Source organism: Diceros bicornis, chromosome 15, assembly GCF_020826845.1.
Source record: "Diceros bicornis minor isolate mBicDic1 chromosome 15, mDicBic1.mat.cur, whole genome shotgun sequence".
NCBI classification, from domain to species: Eukaryota; Metazoa; Chordata; class Mammalia; order Perissodactyla; family Rhinocerotidae; genus Diceros; species Diceros bicornis.
The window spans coordinates 4,135,743-4,157,004 of NC_080754.1; the positions used below are offsets into that span (position 1 = coordinate 4,135,743).

The 21,262-nt window shown below is 40.6% G+C and overlaps 1 long non-coding RNA gene across 1 annotated transcript in view; it reads left to right on the forward strand.

Annotated features, from left to right (window-relative positions):
• Window positions 1-3,308: 3,308 nt before the first annotated feature.
• The window catches only part of LOC131414662 (uncharacterized), a 55,983-nt gene continuing 38,029 nt past the window's right edge, over window positions 3,309-21,262 (forward strand). The window contains exon 1 of the long non-coding RNA XR_009222212.1: window positions 3,309-3,465. This is a non-coding gene — a long non-coding RNA (uncharacterized LOC131414662). The remainder of the gene's footprint in view (window positions 3,466-21,262) is intronic.

The following is a 21,262-nucleotide window of genomic DNA, read 5'->3' on the forward strand; positions in this document are numbered from 1 at the left end:
ACCAACAAAATAATATACCACTAAAATATAAGTAAAGGCCATGCCTGAATTTGGGTAATTGTGCTAATTTGAGATGGATTTTCTTTTCTACTTACTGGCTCATACAACATTTTGGACAGTTCAACCACGTTTATTCTACTTTGAATAAATCCAAATGTAATGAGGTGAAACCCGTGGGTGAGGACTTGCTTGTGGCTTGGCTGGATGATCTGCCCATGAAATGCTATTAACAAGATACAATTCTTGGCCTCCAGCAAGAATATTTAAAATATTTTTTTATCTTAAAAACATGCATATGTGACAGCTTCTATTGTTTCACCTTCAGAAGTTTATAAGAGGTTTGGGAAACAAAAAGGAAGAGCAAAGGAAATGATTATTTGTGGATTGAAGAGAAAAACATAAGAGATTTAAAAATTGGCGATCAAGTGTTCTCTACTTGCACTGAGGGTGAGAAGAGACAATTAGATTACATGGAACAGAGCTAACTACCCCTTTGGAACAGTGGATGAGGTGGCAGGGTCAAGGTTGAACTTGGACCCCAGAGGGGCTGCCTTAGTGATTGACAGCTCTGGGAAAATTCTGAAGATGATTGTTAAATGTAGGAGGAGCATTCTGGCCATTTGATGGTAAAACCAAACCCAAAACCTAGAGAACATAAACAGATGGCTGCTTAACACCTCCCCTTCAGTTCTACCCCTTGATGTGACATATGTGACAACATTAAGTAGGAGGAAAGTACACAGTGTCCTAGTCCATATAACCACCAGCCTTATCCACCCATCTGCCAACCTCAGCCTCATCACTTCTCCTGGTTAAAGCCATGAACAAGACAGAGGCAACTGAAAGAGTAACTGCCCTCATAAAAGGCTTTTACGAGGCTGTATAGGAAGTTCCTAGCACCTGTAATGGAGGTGCTTGAAAGAGAAGTTGACAGCCATCTGTCTTGAAAGCTTTAGATTTCATTCCATAGATAGGTTGAGTTTATTAATTCAATAAACCTTTGATGAGTTCCATTGGGGATAAGAACCACATTAGTCACAGATAGGGAGCACACAGCTGAACAACAAGTGGTCACTGTCCTTATGAACCTTACCATATAGCAAGAGTTAAGGAGTAGTTATAGACCTATAAAGCTAGAAAGAATTTAATAAGAGCCACAAATAAGGTGGAAACAATGCCAGGGGACTTTCAGGTAAAGCAATGCTCACATTAGTTTGTTGGATGGGCAGGATATCACCACATTGAAAAGAGGTGTTATTCTAGGCAGAAGAAGTGATGTGAACACAGATGAAGGAGTATGAGGTATTTTCTGGAAATAGAGTGTACAAGTTTAGCCAGAGAAGAGTGTGCTACTGAACTATAGGAGATAAGGTTGAGAATGCTCCCAGGAGTTAGGCTTTGCAGAGCCCAGAATGCTAGGATGTAGAGAATGTGTTTTATTTAGTTCACAATGGGAAGACACTCAAGGCTTTAGAACTCTTCCATGACATGACCAAAACTGCATGTATGGAAGATATCACTCTAATCGTCATCTGGAGTAGCCTAGAGTGGGTGGAGAATGGAGGTCAAGCACCGATTAGGAGACTATTTCAATAGCCCCAGGTAAGATATAAGGACTTGAATGAGTATGGTGACAGAGGAAATGAAAGTAGCATCCAGATGTGACTAGTAAGACTTGGCAGGTGATTGGGTGTGGGGGAGGGGGAGGAGCTAAATTTTACCTTGATGGTTTGAGGTGAGTAGGAGCATTTCATGGTACCATTAATAAAAACAGAGGAATCAAAAGAATGAAGGACTAGGAGGGAAGAGAAACTAGCTGATCTGTACCCCCAGATACATTGAGAAAATCATCTAAATTCTCTGGGTCTCCTTAAAGTTCTGTAAATTAAGAGAGTTGGGATTATTAAATAATTGCTAGTGATCCACACAGCTTATGAGTTGATTTTTGGGGGAGAAGAAGGCTTCATTTTGAAGTATCTTGAGTTTGAGATACTTGTGGAATATCCATCAGATATGTCTAGCATGCAAATAAAACTCAGAGTTCGGAATTAGAAAAGATGGCAATATAGACTACTTAAAATATATTCAAGACCACTCAGACTCTATTTTAACCTTGTGCAAAATGTTGTGGAAAACTATCCTTTTGGCAGAAATTGTGTACCTCTGGGTTGTATCCAAAAGCGTATTTCTTTTGGAAAAAAATGATGCAAATGTGTTAAACTAAGTTTGAGTTTGAAGCAGGTGAGAAAGTATCTTTTACTATTGTTAAGGGATCCAAAATTCCTTTTGGTGCTTTGCTTAGAGGGAGAGTTTAAAAGCTGAAACTTCACAGGTGTCAAGTTATCACTGAGGAATTTATTACTTATTAATAAAGTCAGCGCGACCATTGAAAACAATCTTGTACAGAAAGCAAGGTCATTTTCATAACATTGCCTCTAGTTGAACAAGAAAAGCTCAATTTCTTTGAACTTTCCTGAGGTGAATGGATCAGCAGACACGGAGGAGGAATGGAGGAACAGGAACAGGGAAACGTGATAAAACTGAAAAAGTATATTCTTATTTGCACTCCCCTCTGTGTTTATTAACAAGGAATTTAGAGGCAACAGCTTGAAATTGCTCAGTGTTTAGGTTCCAGACATAAATACAGAGAAGCCAAGAACAGTGAAAAATGAAGTTTCTTTTTCACCATGGTGCACATTCTTCAGCAGTTCATTTAATAGTCTAACCATGCTTTTCAGAAAATGGTGTGAAACATGAAGAGCACAAGTCTAGCACTTTTTCACTTATTCGTATTTGCCTTTAGAGGTATAATTTGTTTGTACACATGTGTCTTTAGGTCAGCATGTGAGTACACGGATTTAATTTGAAAGCTTCCAATCTTTCACAGATGACAGGATGGAGAGACCAGTTTCCTCTTCAAACTACTGTGTATGTCCACAGTTCACACAGTTCTGGGAGGGGAACAGTCCATCCAGATGGAGAGTCATGGAGAGTTTCATAAGGTCCGTTCCTGTGTTAATCCAAGGAGTTGCAATGCCTCTAGACAGGTAGCCTCTAAGACAGCCCCCAAGGATCCTCACCTCCTGGTATTCACGACCTTGTGCAATCCCCTCTCCTTGACTACTATAGGCTAATCACTACATTTAACAAATAGAATATAGCACAAGTGATGAAAGATTAGCTTACAAAAAGACTGTGACTTCAGTCTTGGGCCCACACCCACTCCCTCCAGCCCTCTCTCAAGGACACCAGCTGCCGTGTTGTGAGCTGTCCAAAGGAGATGCCTACGTGGCAAGAGACTGACATCTCCAGCCAACAGCCATGTGGGTGAGATTGGAAGTGGATCCTTCCCAGTGGAGCCCTGAAATGAAGGCCGACACTGCTGACACCGGGATTGCAGCCTTGTGAGAGGCCTGAGCCTGCTCAATTGTGCCTGGAGTCCAGGCACACAGAGACTGTGATATGGTAAGTGTGTGTTGTTTTAAACCACTAAGTTTTGGCATAATTTTTAATCTAGAAATAAAAACTAATACATTTTATTATTGCAAAAGACTGGTGAATTGACCAACAGTAAGTTACAAATAGATTTTTGTAAAGTCAAATATACTTCTGGAAGATCATATGGTTTATCCCCAGAGGAGCAAGGATTTCTAAAGACTCTATCTTAAATGTTTAGTGACATGAATCTTTTTCTTTATAGAGTAGACATTACTTCTTGTGATACTCAGATTTGATGAGGTCTGTTCTGGCTCCTGGAGAGATATGATTGTTAGGAGTCTTGTAGGATCATTGGGAATAGTGCACGCTGTGCCCTTTTTTCTTCCTATTCCTTCCTATTGTTTTAACCAACAGAGTATGCAAACATGACACCACGTACAGAGCGCTGATACTGTTTGTATTACTTGTGTGCACCTGAATTCCCTTTGCTAATGTTAAGAAGGTGTAGTCCTACTAATTCAGTATATGATATACTAATCTAGTATGTTCTACTCAGCATGCCTCCTCTATTTTGATACCATAATCCTGGCCAAAGTCATTAGTTGGTAACACTGAATATCCAGGGCTTTGTAAATTTCAGTTTTATATTGGAATTTTTTGGCATCATATTTATACTTGAATACCTGCCTTAAAGTAATTTTCTCCAAACTGCCACGCTAGGTCTCTTCTGTAAAACTTGGAATTATCACAATGATGGCTCAAGAAGGCCATGTGACCCAGGCCCCATATTCATGAAGGCATGTGAAACTTAGACTTCTGGGTAATCTCAAAACGAAGATGAAAATATACTCGTGATTGAATGTTGCACTTGTACTCATTACGGGGCCTCGTTTTCTGGAGCATACTATAGATAAATATTCATAATAAATCTTACAATTTTCTTATGAGTATTGCAATTATGTTGCATAATATTTTTGCATTAAAAGATTAGTTTATTAAATTTTTTAAAATATTCCACAATTTGGGAAACATTGGTATTTTTAAATTTTTTAATATATTTGAAGTCTCAAAAAATGGTAGTATCCTGGGCTATTTGATCTCAGGAGTCTACGAATACATTATGACCAATTCCTAAGTGTGGTACAGCTGCTGCCTTTCCTGGCTCTCCTTTGCCAATTTCCATAAAGAAGATAGAGGGTGAAACTGATGGGAAAGGAAACAGAGCAGATAAGAGGGTCCTTGCTAAGTGTGTACACACTTGCAATACTCTTCCAAGAGCTGTCTAAGGTAAATTCTTTATGAATATTTTCCTGTCTTCTTTAGGCAAAGCCTTTTGAAGTCCTCAGCATTTTCTTGATATCTCTATGCTCATCCTTATACTGCACTATAATTTGGGGTAATTATATATTACTTCTCCACTCATCTCCCTATTCATCTCTACCCCACATCAGACGCTATACTCTTCAAGGCACAAAATGTGTCATCCTTGCTTATATCCCAGCCCCAGCCTAACCACAATGCCTGGCACAGAGGAGATACTCTAGACGCCTCTGCTGAAAAAAAGAAAAAAAAAAGAATGAATAAAGAGAGCTTTTCCTTCTTCCTTTTGTGAATCAGTATGTTAGCAGAACGTCAGATTTTGTATACATTGATTTAATGTACTTAACTAGCCAATCTATTTCATGGAAGACATGCTGGGTGTCTAGTGTGTCCATACATTGTGATGGGTAGTATAAGAGTTAGAGAAAGCCAGAAGATGGGTGCCCTACCTTCAAGAAGCTTGCCATCTAGTTAGTAACTTCAACATCCTAAATGAAAAACCAGGTTTCTTTTTGTCACTAAAGTACCTAATAGAATATAGTACAAACAAGCAAATACTCATGCGTCCATTAGTGAAAGAGGCCCTTGCGACCCATTTTAACTAAAAAATTGAAGAGAATTTTCCATATGTGCTGCTTTCATTTTCTCTTGGTACAAAGTTCCAGTCAATACACAAAACCTCTTTGAAGAAAAAAAATAAATAAAATTTATGTAGAAATTTATTTAATCCTAAGTGATGGGAGACAAAAAACTCTTTCACCTAACTCAAACCACATAAAGGACTTTCAAAAACATTTGTGCATTCCTGGGCTCTGTTCCCTCCACATATCCTACTCGCCAGACGAGGAAGTACCTCTTTCCCTATGTGAAGTCTCTTCTGTCAGACAATTAGTTCCACGTCTTGGGATCTCATTTCCTAAGGTCCTGCCAGTGACCTTCTCTTAAAAACCATTAATTCTTGTGTGATTCTGGCCAGGTGAAGTTTGGTCTGGCTCCTGGATGAGGGTGATCCTGGGCAGTCCTGTGAGGCCTAAGGCAATATTACACATCGCCCTGAAGTCGGAACATTTTTGGCCCTGTGATGACTGGCTCAGTAGGTAAAACTGCTGGATGAAGACTCGCTGTATAAGTCATAACTCTATAATCACAGTTGTGTATTTTTTTTATTAAAAAAAAGGATTTGGCTTTGGGGTGGCAGGCGGCAGTGGTGAGCCCTTCCAGGGAGTTCTTGTGACTCTTGCCAGGATTATTTATACTTGATGAAATGGTTCCTTGAGCTCTGCCCAATGACTGCCTCCCCCCTAGACACCCAAGCCCCATCTAAAATCAAATCAAACCACACACACCTATGTCTCTGCCCTCTCTCCCTGAACAGTTGGAGTTTTATAACGTTACCTTGGAACTCCTCTGGCCTTTCGCTTAGAGCAGATACACTTGTTGACTAAGACTGGTCCTTTGTCCCAGGGAAAAGAAAAGGTCAAGAGAAGTGAGGAGCATTTTCTTTTTGACTATAGCTAAGGATCTCTATTTTTCTTTGTTTGAGACATATGACCTTCCAATGTTTCTATCTGTCTAACAGAGGAAAAATACACATTCTAAAAGATGTACTTTGGCCAAGAACTGGGCTGCAGCCTTCTGCCCTTCATGATGGAATGGGAATTTAAAGGAAAAGAATGAGGGACCAAGATGGGAAGCAATGATGATAAGTGAAATAAAGGAAAAGTAAGTACTAACCATAAGAAAAATCATGCATCTTTTGTTTTTATATGTTTACTAGAAGGGAGCTTTTCCTGACCACTCTGGTTATATACGGCAAAGCCACTATTTCACACATGTTGACACTACATTCCATGTATTCCATCAGTCAGCTAATGTTCACTGAGTAGAATCCAAGCTGGTGAGAGGTACTAGAGGATGGGGCCAGTTCTTGCTCGCCCCTGAGATTTCCGAATCCATCTCCATCCCCTCTGGCATTGCCTGAGTACTCTCTGCAAAGGGGTGGTCTAGAGTGGGATCCTAGGCTAGTGCAGAACGAGGCTCATGTCTGCAGAGGGTTCCAGCACTGGAGTGGCCTCAGTGGTCTTGGCATCATGCTGTTCTCCTCCTCATCTCTGTTTATTTTAGGCCTCAGTCCAGGCAGGGATCCTGGGGAAGCCTATTTGCATGTCTTGCTGAAACTTGTAATGCTTATTTTCTAGAGGAGAAGGCCTTGCCTACTCTGTGACTTAGGGAGAAACTATTACTGTCACTTCTGCTGCTGCTAATGCCGTCTATTCCATGCCAAGTTGTAATGAATATGACTAACCTTCACAACCAAGGTCAACATTCTCATCTGTTTTAGCATTTTAGAAAACTGAGGATCTAAGAAAACAAGTAACTTGCCAAAAGTGTTAACCAGCTGGTAAAAGGCAGAATCAAAATTTGAACCCTAATCTCTCCATGCTGAAAATGGATGTCAGTATTTTTTTTTTCACTCTAAAGTCATAAATTATTTGATATATGAATTATTAACCACCAACAGAGTTTGGTTAATTATAAACTTACTCGGAATTTTAAAATTCACCTTTTTTTATAATTTGAAATTTCTTAAATATATATTTTATATATGGTCCATTACAATTCAACTCCCTAAATATTTTTTGAGAGCCAGGGATGTGCCAGGTTGTTTTAACATTGGGGTTAGAGCAATGGACAAAACAAATTCAGTTCCTGCTCTCATGGTGTTATACCCTTTATTTTTGTCTTTTAGTGAGGGGAGACAGGATATAAGCAAATAAAAAAATCTATGCACAGGTGATGATAAATTCAATGAAAAAAATGAAGCAAACTAAGGGGCATAGATAATGAGAGGGATATGGGAGGTCTGTGCTACTTTTGAACAGGCAGAAAGGATTGCCTTTCTGATAAGGTAACATCTGAAAAGAGACTTGAAGGAAATGATGAAGGGAGCCACGTGGATATCTAGCAGAAAAGCATTCCAGTGCAAGGAACCCCAGGGCAAAGGTCGTAACGTGGAACCATCCTGATGTGTTCCCAAATGTGAGAGGAAGCAAGTCCACCTGGAGCAGAGGGAGAGGGCCTCAGAAGCTGGGAGGGAGAGGGGAGACCGGAGGAGGATGAGATTGGAGATGGCGCAGAGAGGCAGCAGAGAACCAAACCTACATTGGGTTTGGATGGTCATTGTCACAACAAGGGATTTGGACTTCATGCTGAGATCGGAAGCCAGTAATGAGGTTTGAAGAGAGGAAAATACACTCTGACCTAGTTTTTAAAAAGTATCACTCAGGCACTCTGTGTCAAACCCAGTATGGGCCAGGTGTGGGGACAATGGAACTCGTATGAATGCAATTGGTAGAATGCAGGTGAGCAATGATGAAGGCTTGAACCAGGCGGGAGCAATCAAAGGGCAGCATTGGTAGAATTTGCTGATGGGTTGAATGTGGGGCATGAGAGAAAGAGGGGAGTCAAGGATGACTCTAAGGTTTTTGCCTGTAGTAAGTAGAAGGATGGAGTGGTATTTACTGAGATAAGGAAGCTGTGGGCAGGGACAGATTTGGGAGCTGTATTAGGAGAAATCATGAGTTCTGTTTTAGACATGGTAAGTTTGAGACGTATATTAGCCATTTAAGGAGATCTGTCGAGGAGTCAGCTGGATATTAGAGCCTGGAGCTCAGGGGAGAAATCAGGCAGGTAGATACAAATTTAGGAGACATTGGTGTATTCAAACTCCTGAGACTGAAGGATATCATTTAGGTGAAAACAGAGAGTGAATGAAATAGAGTGAGTGAAATAAAGAAGAGATAATGTGTCGAGGACTGACCCCTGAGGCATTCAAGTCATAGAGGCCAGGAAGATGGGGAGGACCCACCAGGGGAGGCTCATCTCCAGCAAAGGAGCAGCCAGTAAAGGAAAAAGAGGCAGAATAGAGAATGGTGGTCCTGAAGCACAGGCAAGAGAGTACATCAGGACTCAGGTAATAAACAACCGTGTCAACAGAGGTTCTTAGGTCAAGTATGGTAGGGACTGACACAGTTCCAGTAGATTGAGCAACAGCGACACTGCTTGATACAGTGTCTGGTGGCACTGCCATGGAATGAACAAAATATTTTTGAAGAGAATTATTTTTAATAACTAATTCATTCCAGGAAATTTCTCACTTGACAGTTATACCCTAAAATATATTCCTTCTAGGTATATATCAATATACAATTAGAAGTATAAACAGAAAGAACATAGTACTTCCTATTCTAATTTCCAGAACTTGTACCCAGTCTGGTGAAGACTTTCTGGTGTAGTGCCTTTTGAAATACTAGAACCAGTCATGAGCCTTCAAATAAGGAAGGCTTCTCTCGTCTCCCAAGAAGGAACATGTATCTCACACAGTGTATGATACACATGGTTGGAGACCCTTGACCTTTTCAGAGTGTAGTAAATACACTTATGACAACCCTGGGAAATGTGATGACAAGACACAAAAAAAGAGAGTTTGGCCCTTAGCCTTGAGATGTTACCTGACAACTTTCATAAAGCAGAAAATGCAGTGTCCAACGATGTCCTCTTGTTTTCTTTACCTTGCCTTCACAAATCTATAAATATTCTCTCCTCCTTTCTTAAATTTTTCCTCCATGAACTATTAGGAAACATTCCTGGATGATTATGCCACTTAAAATTAGGTAGTGACTGATTAGCCTTGAAACACAGAAATAGTAAAGATTAAATTCTGCAGAGGAAATAGTATGGACAGGAACACACAGAATTTCCCTTAAAAATAAAATGGGGGGTGTGTGTTGGGTCTTCATCCTGCTTTTGGGCAGTCCCGGATTTCTTCCTTCCAGTGTACAAGACAAAATAAAAACAAAACAAAAGAAATGGTGCGGGGTGGGGGGAGGGGGAGAGAGATAAAGAAAACACAGCGATGAACCAGACAACTGTATAGCTATAGAAGGTTGGGAACACTCAGGGCTGTTTACGTTATCTGTACCTCTTCATCAGACCCCAGCTCTTTGAAAGTAACATAAGCAAGTCAAATTATTCCCAAACCAGTTTTGTTTTTCTCATTACCTCGAGGAATGAATTAAATGATGAAATTATTACTAAATTTTAAAATTCTCAAGGGTTCTTTGCATCTGTTTTCTACACAGGAACTTTGGAGTCAGTCACAAATAGCACGACCAAGGCGCACATACAGGGTTTCACTAGACTCGAATGCTTGCGCTTGCTTAATAAGGACCACCATGGAGGTGAGCAAAACGTTTATTTCTGTAAACTAAAAGCAGGCATTTCAGAGCACCCAGTTCTGTCACATTTCTTACAAAGCACATGGGATATTTTTGGTAGAGGCCCAGGACAAATACAGAAGCGACACTGCCCATGCCTTATTCCACAGGTCTGTCAGTAGTTCTGAGATCTAGGAATAGTCCAGATTAGGGCATAGTGAGTACATTTATTTCCAGGGCCAATATTGGGGAAAATGGGAAATTTATTTTTGATAACCCTCCTTCTGTTCTGAGTTTAGGTACCAAACCAACAAGTTTGTCCAAACTCCTCATTTTTCTCCTCTGCCCATGTTCCCAGCACCTTACCTGAGCTCCGTTCTTTCAGACATACACAAACACACATCTCTGGATCTTTCCCCACGTTATTCTTTCCTTACATCATTCACTCGCTCATTCACTCACTCATCAGTCATTTAACAAGTATTTCTTCAGAGCTTACCACGTGCCAGGCACTGGGTATAGGGTGGTGAAGAGACGTACTTCTGTGTTTGTGGACACTGATGGAAGGAGTCAAGAATAAAAGACAAAAATAAAATGAGAAAAAACAAAAGCTATCAGAGAGTGATAGGTGACGTTAACAGAATTAAATAAGGTTATATTTTAGCAAATGACTGGGTGGCTCCATTAAAATACACCTTCCTGTACTCGATTCTCCTAGGACTTCACTCTCGGATTCCAGAGTAGCAAAGAAATTGAAAAATGAATCCATGTTTTTCTGTCAAAAACTTCCTTTCTTTCTTCTCTTTGAGTTAATATAATTTCTAGCATTTGCACTGTAGAGATGTCACCACCCAAATGAGTGACTGATAGCAGACATTTCAGGACCCAAGCAGTGGGGTGAGATGTTTGGGGGCAGATCATGGTTCATCACCTGGGCTGACCGGGAGCCTGGCTCTGCTTGGCTCCTCTGTGTTTCTTTTATAGATTTCTGAGTCTGTCTGTCTCCTGAGCTCTTGGTGCTTCTGGGTTTTTCCACTGTAGTACACAGCAAAGGACTTGCAACCACTCCCCAGTGAGCTGTTTCTCTTTTGTCTTTTTGGCCCTGTCCCCATCAACCCCACCTCCCCTTCAGCAGCTGCTGTCTGCTGTGGCCCCCAGCCATGGCATTCTACCCCCATCACGGATCAGACTGTCTTATTCTTGCCCCTCTCAAGGCCATTTCATCCCATACACAGAGGCCTTTTTGATTTTTAATTTTTTTATTGCAGAGTGGCAAGTTGTCTAACATTTCAAGGAATGAAAGTCTAAATAAAGGCATTTTCTTGGGTCTTAAAAATTCCTTTTGGCTCCGTGCAACTTTGGGTTGCCACCTTTCCAAAGAAAATGAAAGGCCTAGATCATTAGTTTACAAACTTTACGAGTCTCTGAAATTCTTACGGGCTGTTTTTCATGCCTTAGACTCCAAACTCCCATTGCTGGATTGGGGCAGTGCCGGCTGCTCGTGGAACAGACACAAAACAAACACACCCCAAACGGCCGTGTGATTTTTTCTTTCAAGGAACCCTTAGGGGTGTTGTTAGTCTGAGGAGAAAGACAGAAAGGAAGACCAGATCCATACCCTTCATATGTACAAGCCTCAAAAGCAGAGGCAGTGCCAGGCCGGTGGAAGAAAGAGGCAAGCTGATTAACAAAATAGTCTGCAGATGAAGCTGATGGGAGCAAGCACAAGTTGCAGTGCACAGGGTAGGTGTAAAAGCTGCCTGCCCCAGAGGACGTCTTGGAAACAACGCCTCAAGACCAGAGGTGAGTCTGGGGAGGTCCTGTCCTGTCCCCCAGCAGCACAACCGTGGTGGAGTCTTGCTTTGGAGCGTCTTTGCAGCTGGAGCAGGAGCAAGTCCACACATCTAAGGCAGGCCCTGGATGCCGGCCACGAGAACTCTGAAACTCAGCTCACTGGAATTCCGAAATTTAATGAAATAGTTTGAAAAGCCCCATTCTAGATTAGTTTTCTATGTAGTATCAAAAATCTGAGGTTTGAAAGAGTCCTTTGATATCTATGCCAACCCCTTTGTTGCTCGAATGAGGAGATGGAAGCCTAAATAGTGACTCGCTCGTGACTGTACAGCAACTTCAGAAGAAAAATGCATGGGGCCAGCCCGTGGCTTAGCAGTTAAGTGTGCGTGCTCCGCTACTGGCGGCCCAGGTTGGGATCCCAGGCGCGCACCGACACACCACTTGTCCTGTTGAGGCGGCGTCCCACATACAGCAACTAGAAGGATGTGCAACTGTGACATACAACTATCTACTGTGGCTTTGGGGAGAAAAGGGGGGAAAAAAAACGAAGAAAAATGCAACAAATTGGGAAACATGAACATGTATGAGGTCGAATACACATTGTGCTAATGGATTGGGGTTTGATTTCAGAAAGTTACGTAGTCTCTGTGAACTAATTATGCATATATATAAAAGAGAAATGCAGAAAACCATATAGACTGCGACTGATTTTATAGAGGATGACTGACTAGTGGATGGAATTCAGTCACTTATTCATCAAAGCACTTTATGCTATAAAAAGTTCTAGAGTATTCAGTCATAAAGTAATTGAAACATATGTTGCATGTTGTAACTTTTTAGGAAATAGAAGCTTTCAAACTCTTAGTCTACATAATATTTTGGAATATCACTTTGGATATTACATAGTTTGGATTTAGGAGTTAAAACAAGTATAACACCACAACTGCTTAAATGAGTAATGTTAAAAATAAGACAAGAGGCCCAAAACGGAGTCATTAATGCTAGGCCCACATTACCAAACTAAGACTTGATCACATTTCGGCTTTCCCAGAAATGGAATCTTAAACACGCCAAGCAGGAATCACCAGATCAGCACTAGTGAGATGATCTGCGAGACCCCTGCCACCTGCCAAAGGAAAGTGCCCTTACGGTAGCCAACCCGCTGTTTTGTCTGGTTTAACCTCCTTGTTCCTGCTCCTTTCTGTCTATAAAAGTCTTTCATTTCATACAGCTCCTCAGAACTCCCTTATATCTGCTAGATTGGATACTGTCCGATTCAAATCGATTTTTGCTCTAAGAAACTCTTAACATTTTAATATGCCTCAGTTTACCTTTTAACAGTTCTCTCCAAATGTTTTTGCTTATGCATCTTACTACATGCCTCATTAGATTGAAAATAGACAGATTTGCTCACACAGACCCCCTATAGTATATTTATTTGGTCATAAATTATATCTACATATTACTAAACTAATATGTTTAAATTTAAATTATAAACAAGAGAAATTAAAAATAAGAAAAAAGTGAAATGAATAATATTTTATATTATTTTATTTACTAACAACATGAAAGTGTTTTGCTTTCATGTAACGTTTTTTTTTATCGTTGTTGAAAGCAAATATTCTTTCTTGTTTTAAAATCTCAGTTTACAATAGTTATGCTATAGTGATTCAAAAATCTGGTTTTAGGTTCAGCTTATTCTACGTTTGGTTCTAAGAGCTGCTTTAGTTTTAAAAAGATAACTAACAATAACCCATAGGTCCAAATGGAAAAAGTGTGTCATTGGTTGCATTTATTAAGTCTTGAGATTCATTTTTAGTCTCATCCACCAATTACGAATGGTTTTTGATAAAATTCAGCTAGTCAAGTTCCATATTCTCTAATGTCAATCCATTGTTCCTGAAAAATGAGAAAGTAGTCTATTTTTATATTTTTAGCAAATAGATTTAAAATACACTAGAATCTTTCATTTGGAAATGTTTAGACTAGAACATTCTAATTTCGAGATTATTATTTGAGGAGATGAAACTTTTGATAGATATCAATTTTGCCAACAAAGTAACACAATAATAGAAATATTCTCCCCGAATTCTCTTTATATAAGAGGCTTCTTTTGAAAAGCTGTTTCTCACTTGTTGCTAAAATGTTACCTTTACCTTGAAGGGTCCAATTAAAGGTGTTTATGTTTAAGAAAATATCCACAAGGTAGCATACTACCAACAATAACTTATCTTATCAAAAGTCAACTTTGGAATACAGGTCTTTTGGTAAAAGTGTTTGGCTTATCATTAAATTCAACAATGCTTACACAGATTGAGTGGGGGCACCAGTGTGAAAACTTTAAATTAAAGAGTCTTGTTGAATATTAGCAAACTTGACTTTCTTTTCCTCTTCCACTCCAATGAATCAGGTTGCATGTGCCCTTGGGTGCATATAGCCCCCGGTGGACACTACTAGTGGCTTATTTATTTACCTATGTTGTCTCTTGGATTCAAATCCACCCTTTTATGCTCTGCTAGGTAAAGCTACAACTGGACAAATGCAATCTACATTTTCCAGATTCCTTTGTTACCTGGCTTCCCCTTAGGTTCTGCCAATGGGACATGATAGAGGCAGGTTGGCATGCAGGAAGAGGAGAGAACTTCATTCTTTTATCTTGTGTTCCTGTTAGCATTGCCCCAGCAGAGCAACTCACTCAGGCAGCAGCAGTTCAGCCCAGCAGGGGTAATTCACTCCAGTTTCTCATTCTTCCAACACTCCCAGAGCCAGCCTCATCATGCGCATCCCAGGTCCCAGCAGGAGCCAGGTGGGGTTCCTTTCTTAAAGGTCTAAGCAAGTACCATGCAGGGGATTCCTGAGTTTCTAGGATCTGGCAGCTCCAACTCCTTCCTCCTCTCCTCCCAGACCTAAGGCTGGTATCTGCTTCCTTAAGTTACCTCTGAGTTAAAAAAAAGTGTTCCTCTTTTGCCTTTCACTCCTTCAACACCTGTGTAATCAATTCTCTATATTACATTCCCTTCCTTGAAATACCTAGCGTGGTTTCTGTTTTATGATTGTACGTTAACTGATACAACTAACGTAGACAATAAGAAACCCTAGACGTCTCCACTTCATTAAAGACAGGAGCGAAACAAAGATGACGAGATATATCAAAAATCTGAATGTGAAAAGCAAAACTTTCCAATATTTAAGAAAATTTAGGGTCATGTCATTATGACCTCAGTTAGGAAAGAATTTTTAAAGAAGACATGAAAACCTCAAGTCATAATTTTAAAAAATCAATAAATTTGACTACATTCAAGTATAAAATGCCTGTGTCACAAAAGATACCATAAATCAAAGACAAGTAATACACTGGAGAAGATATTTATAGTGCTTATAACTAATAAAGCATTAAAGTCTAGACTATTAAAATAATTCTTAAAACCAACGAAAAACAAACAATCTGATGGAAAAATGAATAAATGACTTAAATGGAACCTCAAAGGCTAAAAAATATGTTAAAATTTCTCAACCTCATTTGAAAACAAGGAAACGCAAATGAAAGCAACAAGAAGACAGCATCTCAACATGAAGGCAAAATTTAAAAGTCTGAAAATGCCCAAATTTAAAAGTCTGAAAAGGTAATGATGTTGGGAAAGAGATGCTCATGTACACTGCTGCAGGCATAAATTGTTTCAAGTTCTTTGGAGAACAATTTTGAAATATGTAAAACAGGTGAAGATGTACATAGCCTACGTATGCAACCAACAATTCCACTCATACAATATGCATAAAGAGACACATGCAGGGATGCTTGCTGCAACATTGTTAGTAATAGCAAACACTTAAAGTGGTTTAAATGTCCATTAACAGGGGAATGGATAAATATTCATACAGTGGAACTATTCAGCAATTAAAAAGATTAAAGAAAATATGCATTTCCCAACATTGAAAAAAGCAGATGCTTTTTACTGAAAGTAACAAAAGTATGACCAATATGGCTTATAAGAAAGAAATGCATTAGCTCATATAAAAAGAGGCCTGAGGCAGGACAGCCTGAAGATTGGTTAATACACCTTCTTCCTATTTTGCCCATATTTCTGCTCTGCCACCGTCATTATGTGGACATATCTTCAGGCCAGCTTCCTCAAAGTGGCAAGAAGGCTGCACAGTTCTAGGTCCCACATTCAGATATGACAGCATCCAGCAGAAGATGAAGCCTTTTCTTTCAGGAATAAGAAATGTTTCCCAGAAGCCTCCCAGCAGGATTCTGCTTGTCTCATTGACCGGAGTTATGTCACACAGCCCTGCATTGTCTACTCATTTGGAAGGAATAAGATTACCATGATTGTTTATACTAACTGGTATTTACCCTTGACATGGGGACAGGTTCTCCTTTCCTAAGGAATGGAAACTTCAACAAAATTGGGGCTCTGTTAGCAAGGAATAGGGAGGGAATAGTTAGCGGTCAGGCAATCACCAACTCTACTGTAATTAAAAATAATGCAAGATGTAGAAGGATATGCACAGATTTGTGTCTTTGTAAACATTTTAAAGCACTGAACGCATACTGAATATCGTGTAAAAACACAAACACCCACAGTGACTGGTCAGAGACAAAGGCGGGCACTGTCTATGCGGTGGCTGGGTTGCCCCATTGCACGGCTGGTCCGGCAGGGCACAGCGCGCATCCCCTGGCAGTGGCCAGAATCAGTGGCCTAGTGGTTTTCTTTAGGAAAAGAGGGAGGGGAAGGACATGCAGAGGGAGCATCAGCAACAGCTACACATTTTATTTCTTTTAAGAAAGAAGCAAATACGGCAATGTGTTGATATTTGTTAAATCTGGGAGGCAAAATGAAACCCATCATTTTAAATATCAAATAGTTTTGGACAAGAAGCCCAGGGTACACTTTGTTGTGTTCAAATTCCTGTGTGCTGATTATCTGGCTTTTTGAAAAAAGGAAAACAGTATTTCAAAGTACAAAATGGGTACATTTTAACCCAAAGCAAATATATTTATTTTGGCAAAATTGTTCAAGATTTATGAATGATGATTAACGTGATCAAAATGTTAGCATTTCATTGTTACAATTCCAAAAGGCCGTTCTCCAACATGAATTCCCAGACAAATGTGAATGTGGCTTTTGGCTATTTTTTTAAATTGTAGGTTTGTTTTGGGTTATTCACTCATGTAAATCGCCAGGGAACAGGTAAGCTTCTGTTTCCTTCCTAAACTAACCCCCTACTTATGCACACACCCAAAAAGGCTGTATGTGGCCGGAGCGCTGCTGAAGGCCTGGGAAGTACATCCTAGCTGATCATAAACAGAGTCCCTGTCCTTCCTTTCCTTTTTTCTGGTCATTTGCATTAGATACGTTTTGACTTCAGGGAGGTCTTCTTGTCATTTCTTAGTTCCCTTCCGTCCTCACTCATACGGTAGAAGGGGCTTCCATACAAATTAGGAAAAACAGGGGTTCACATAGCCTCTTGCTCATGAACCTCAGTGATCTCTCTTTCTGGCAGGCAGGGACTAAGAAGAAAAATCTTTTATTTTGGCCACTAAGCCTCACACTGTTTGGAAAGTGGCACATGCTTTAATAATGGCCTTCTGGCTGATTATTTTCTGTCATTGATATTCAGAAAGTCCAACCAGGAATATTTCCAAGGAGCAGCAATGAGGCTGGTAACTCTTCATTTTACATTCCAGACTATGGCGCCCAGGTACCCCCCAACCACTGGAAATGCTGTGGTTGGAGAGAGCTGGCACAGATGCCAGACGCTGCAGGCTCCTCGGGCTTCTCGTTTCCCTCCTGGCTCATTAGTCCCCTGGCCAGAAGGAAATCCCGCGTTGGATCCTGTTCTGGAGGTCCAGGCTCAGTGTGATCTGAATTGAGGGGGTTCCTTCCCACTCTCTCACTCCCTCCATTTCCATTTCCCAAAGAATAAGGAAGGGCTAGTTCAGGACACTCCATCCAAAGCTGCAGGTAGACAAACATCATAAAGAGTGCTGGCACCATCACCAAGGTCTAAGTATCAGAGTAAAGGTGAAGTCAGTTCTGAGTCATGACACGGCTCTTCCTCAATTGGTCTCACTAAAAAGTGAAGAGCTGTTGTTTGTTGCTTGTGCTCCATGTACTTACAATAACATTGTAAATACTATTTCTGCTTGATGTTTAAGACTTATCCTCCCCTTTCTGAAACCGTTTGTTTATGGATGTTATGTTATGTTATGTTATGGGTTTGCATCATTAACCTTTAGACAGAACTGCAGTTTAGTGGTTTTAAAGAGCAATTTAGTGGCGAGTGTAGCTGGAATGATGCAGGAGAATGGTATTAGAGGTCGTTTTGGAGACAAGTATAATAGCACTATTTTTCACTTAATTCAAAAAGGATCTGCACAGAAGAATTCTACTGTTGACTCACCTTAAATGAACCACAGCCACAGTCTCAGTTTTCACCATAGTCAGCTCAAGATTTTTATGCCTACCTGTCACACTAGCGTTTTAGAGATTACCAATAGCAACATTTCCCTGATGGCATTGAATCTGCTCAATTTCCAGCTAGAATTAGCTTAGGATTTCATGAAAAGGGAGCATATTGATTTAAATGTAATTTTTATTTATAGAAACACCTAGAGTGAGCATTCTTTAGGTTTTGTATTAGAGCCTTCCTCCTAGAAGCTCAAAGTACTTTTATATATAAAATTTCATTTGTCTTCACCCAACTGCTGTAATGTAAGTTAGAGTCAGGTTTTAATTATTTCCTCGTGTTCCATGCAGATGATATGCTATTGTTTTATGGTAAGTAAGACCTCAAAGATATTGTCTCAAGGCGGAATAAAGGAAATCACTGTTTCTTTCCCTGAAAACACGCATCGCTGTCAAGCCTTGGCAGGCCTGAGCCTGACCTTCTGTTCCCTCTATTATCTAAACACTCATTTGGCTTGAAGAGACCGGCCACGTATGTCTGGAATTATTACTAAATGTAACCTTCCCATTGCAATACCAGTTTACAACTAAGAAGAGGGTAAGCTTGGCCATGCTGCGGTTTTGAAAAAGTCTTCTTACTGAAGGCATGGACCACTGTCTGCTCCTTCCTCAGCTGGGGCTTCTGCCTAAAACATCCTGTCCATCTGCAGCCTTACACTAATGACTTGGCAAACTGTAGTCTCTGTTACTAAATATCGCAGGTCACAATCTTGTCAGAGGGACCCAGCAATAGCAGAACAGAGAGGAAAGTCTCCCCACCCCGCGTCTCCTGTCCTGTCTCTATGGGATTCAGTGCAGTGGTTCCCCACCTGAGGGCACTAGATTTCTAGCAGCCCTCAAAACACAAAAATAAAAGCCCTGAGTTATTTCTAATAAAATTTAAAGTCTCACGAGTCAGATATTTTCACATCATTGTTTTGGTTTGCAAGAATATCAACATAGTAAACTAACGTTGTAATCTTACGCTAACTAACAGCTCCAGCTGGTGAACCTTTTGTGTCTTGGAAAAAAACAGAAGACAAACGAATTATGACTTACTACGTGTGGTGAGCTTGGTGGCACACAGAAATCTTTTCAAACTTGAAGTCTGTGAGGGAAACTATGGTGATAGGAAGGTTGGCTACTCCTGTCATCAGTTTGGGGTCAGAGTCCACCCGGGGTGCAGAGCCCTCTACTTCATAGAATTCCCACCTTATTTGGGTTGATCCCTTACCTGGAAACCTGGAGATCCAAGAGCCTTTGAGTGCCGAGTACTAAAAGCACACAACAGTCCATTAAAAGAAACAGTCAGAAGCAGGCAGGTCCCATGTCTCATCCATTCAATAGATACATAAAAATTGGCCACTATGTGCCAAGCTCTGTGCTGGGCACATGGAACGCAAATGTTCCCCAAAAAGCTATTCTTGCCCTCATGGACATTGTGGTCTAGTAGGGGTGACAGGCATTTCTCAAATTCACATCAAGAGAAGTAAAATTATAGTCATGGTAAATGCTATCAAGGAGAGGAGAGTGAAAACCTTGACTAGCCACGGAGTTGCAAAAAGCTTCCCCAAGGAAGATAAACTTGAGCTGACACTGGTGGTTGAGTAGGAGTGGACTAGTCAAGATGGGAGGAAGAAGGATTCTAGCCAAAGGAACCCTTTATGGAAATACTCTGTGTCAGGAAGAAGTTTTGTATGTAGTAGGGCCTGAACGGAGGCCAGTTTGATGATGAGACTGGAGAGAACAGGAGAGTCAGTGGAAAGTGAGGCTGCAAATGTAGCGTAAACAATTCCACCATGGAGGACCTCTTGGGAATTTTGCTTTACCTTAAAATGGGAAGATTTGAAGGAGGATAAGGAGTATGTGTTACACCATCAAACTTGTGTGCTGCTGGTTTGTTTAAGAATCACTTTGGCTACAAGATGGAGAAAAGACCGGAGGTAGAGAAGAGAGACCAACTAGGATTTTGTTGCTATAGTCCAGAGGTCATGGTGGCTGGGACTCCTGCAGAGTGGGTAAAAATAGAAGTAGATGAAATCAAGAGATTTAGGAATCTCCCTTGAACTCCTTGGTGGCCCCAGATGGCACTGTCTTTTTATGTCTTTGCATGTCTCCCAGGTCAAGAGATTTTCTGTATTTCCCATTCTCCACTAGAGGAGCCCCTCACCTCATGGTCGGATCCCACCCTAACTAGATATACCCGCCTTTCGCTATGGTTTGTGCTTCATGGTTGCTGGTATAGGCTGCTTCCTTCATTGTTAAGTTGGCCTGGGCTACTGCTTTCTAGGTATAGCCCACAAGCTGTCACCCAGGGCATGATAAGTATAGCTCTAATGCCAGAGGGGGTATCCATGTCCATACCATTCTGGTTCTTAGACAGGCAGCCATTATAAAATGTAAAGGCTCCACTTTGGCCACCTGACCAGCAGGGTTACTTAATAATGCTCTGTTTAATAATAGCAAGGCTCCCTGAGTTAGTACTCAGAGAGCAGGAAGATCAAAGCCAACTTCAGGAGAACAGATGCATAAGTTCTCCTCCGGACTTCTGGCGGGACTGCTGCGTGAGTGGTGCCAGCTGAGGTTGTGCAACAGTGACCTCCACCTCTCATTTGTTGTGTATATTGTGTGCAATGAGTGCTTAGTACATGTCTGTGGCATGAAGGAATTCATCAGTCAAAGATAAGTATCTAGTGTGATTTTCCCATTCAGGGTTAAAAAGAAAATGAAGTTATAAAGAATAGTTATATTCTGAAATCTAACCAAAAATTCAGCAAGAGAAGAAAAGGGAAGAAATTTGATTGAAGCTAGAACCAAGACAGGACCAGAAAGAAACTGAAAAAGGAAAAAGGTTTTGGTGAGAAGGTGGCATGGGAAAAATGAGTTGATTCTCATTCTGGCAGGAGAGAGAAAAAGCTGGAATTTGTCTATAATCTGATGGACACAGCGTGACAATGCATGCCCCAGCTGGGCTAATTCCATCTCCTCAGGCTGCTGTGACTGCCCCAAGATCCTTGAAGTCGGAGCTTCTGGATTGAAAATCAG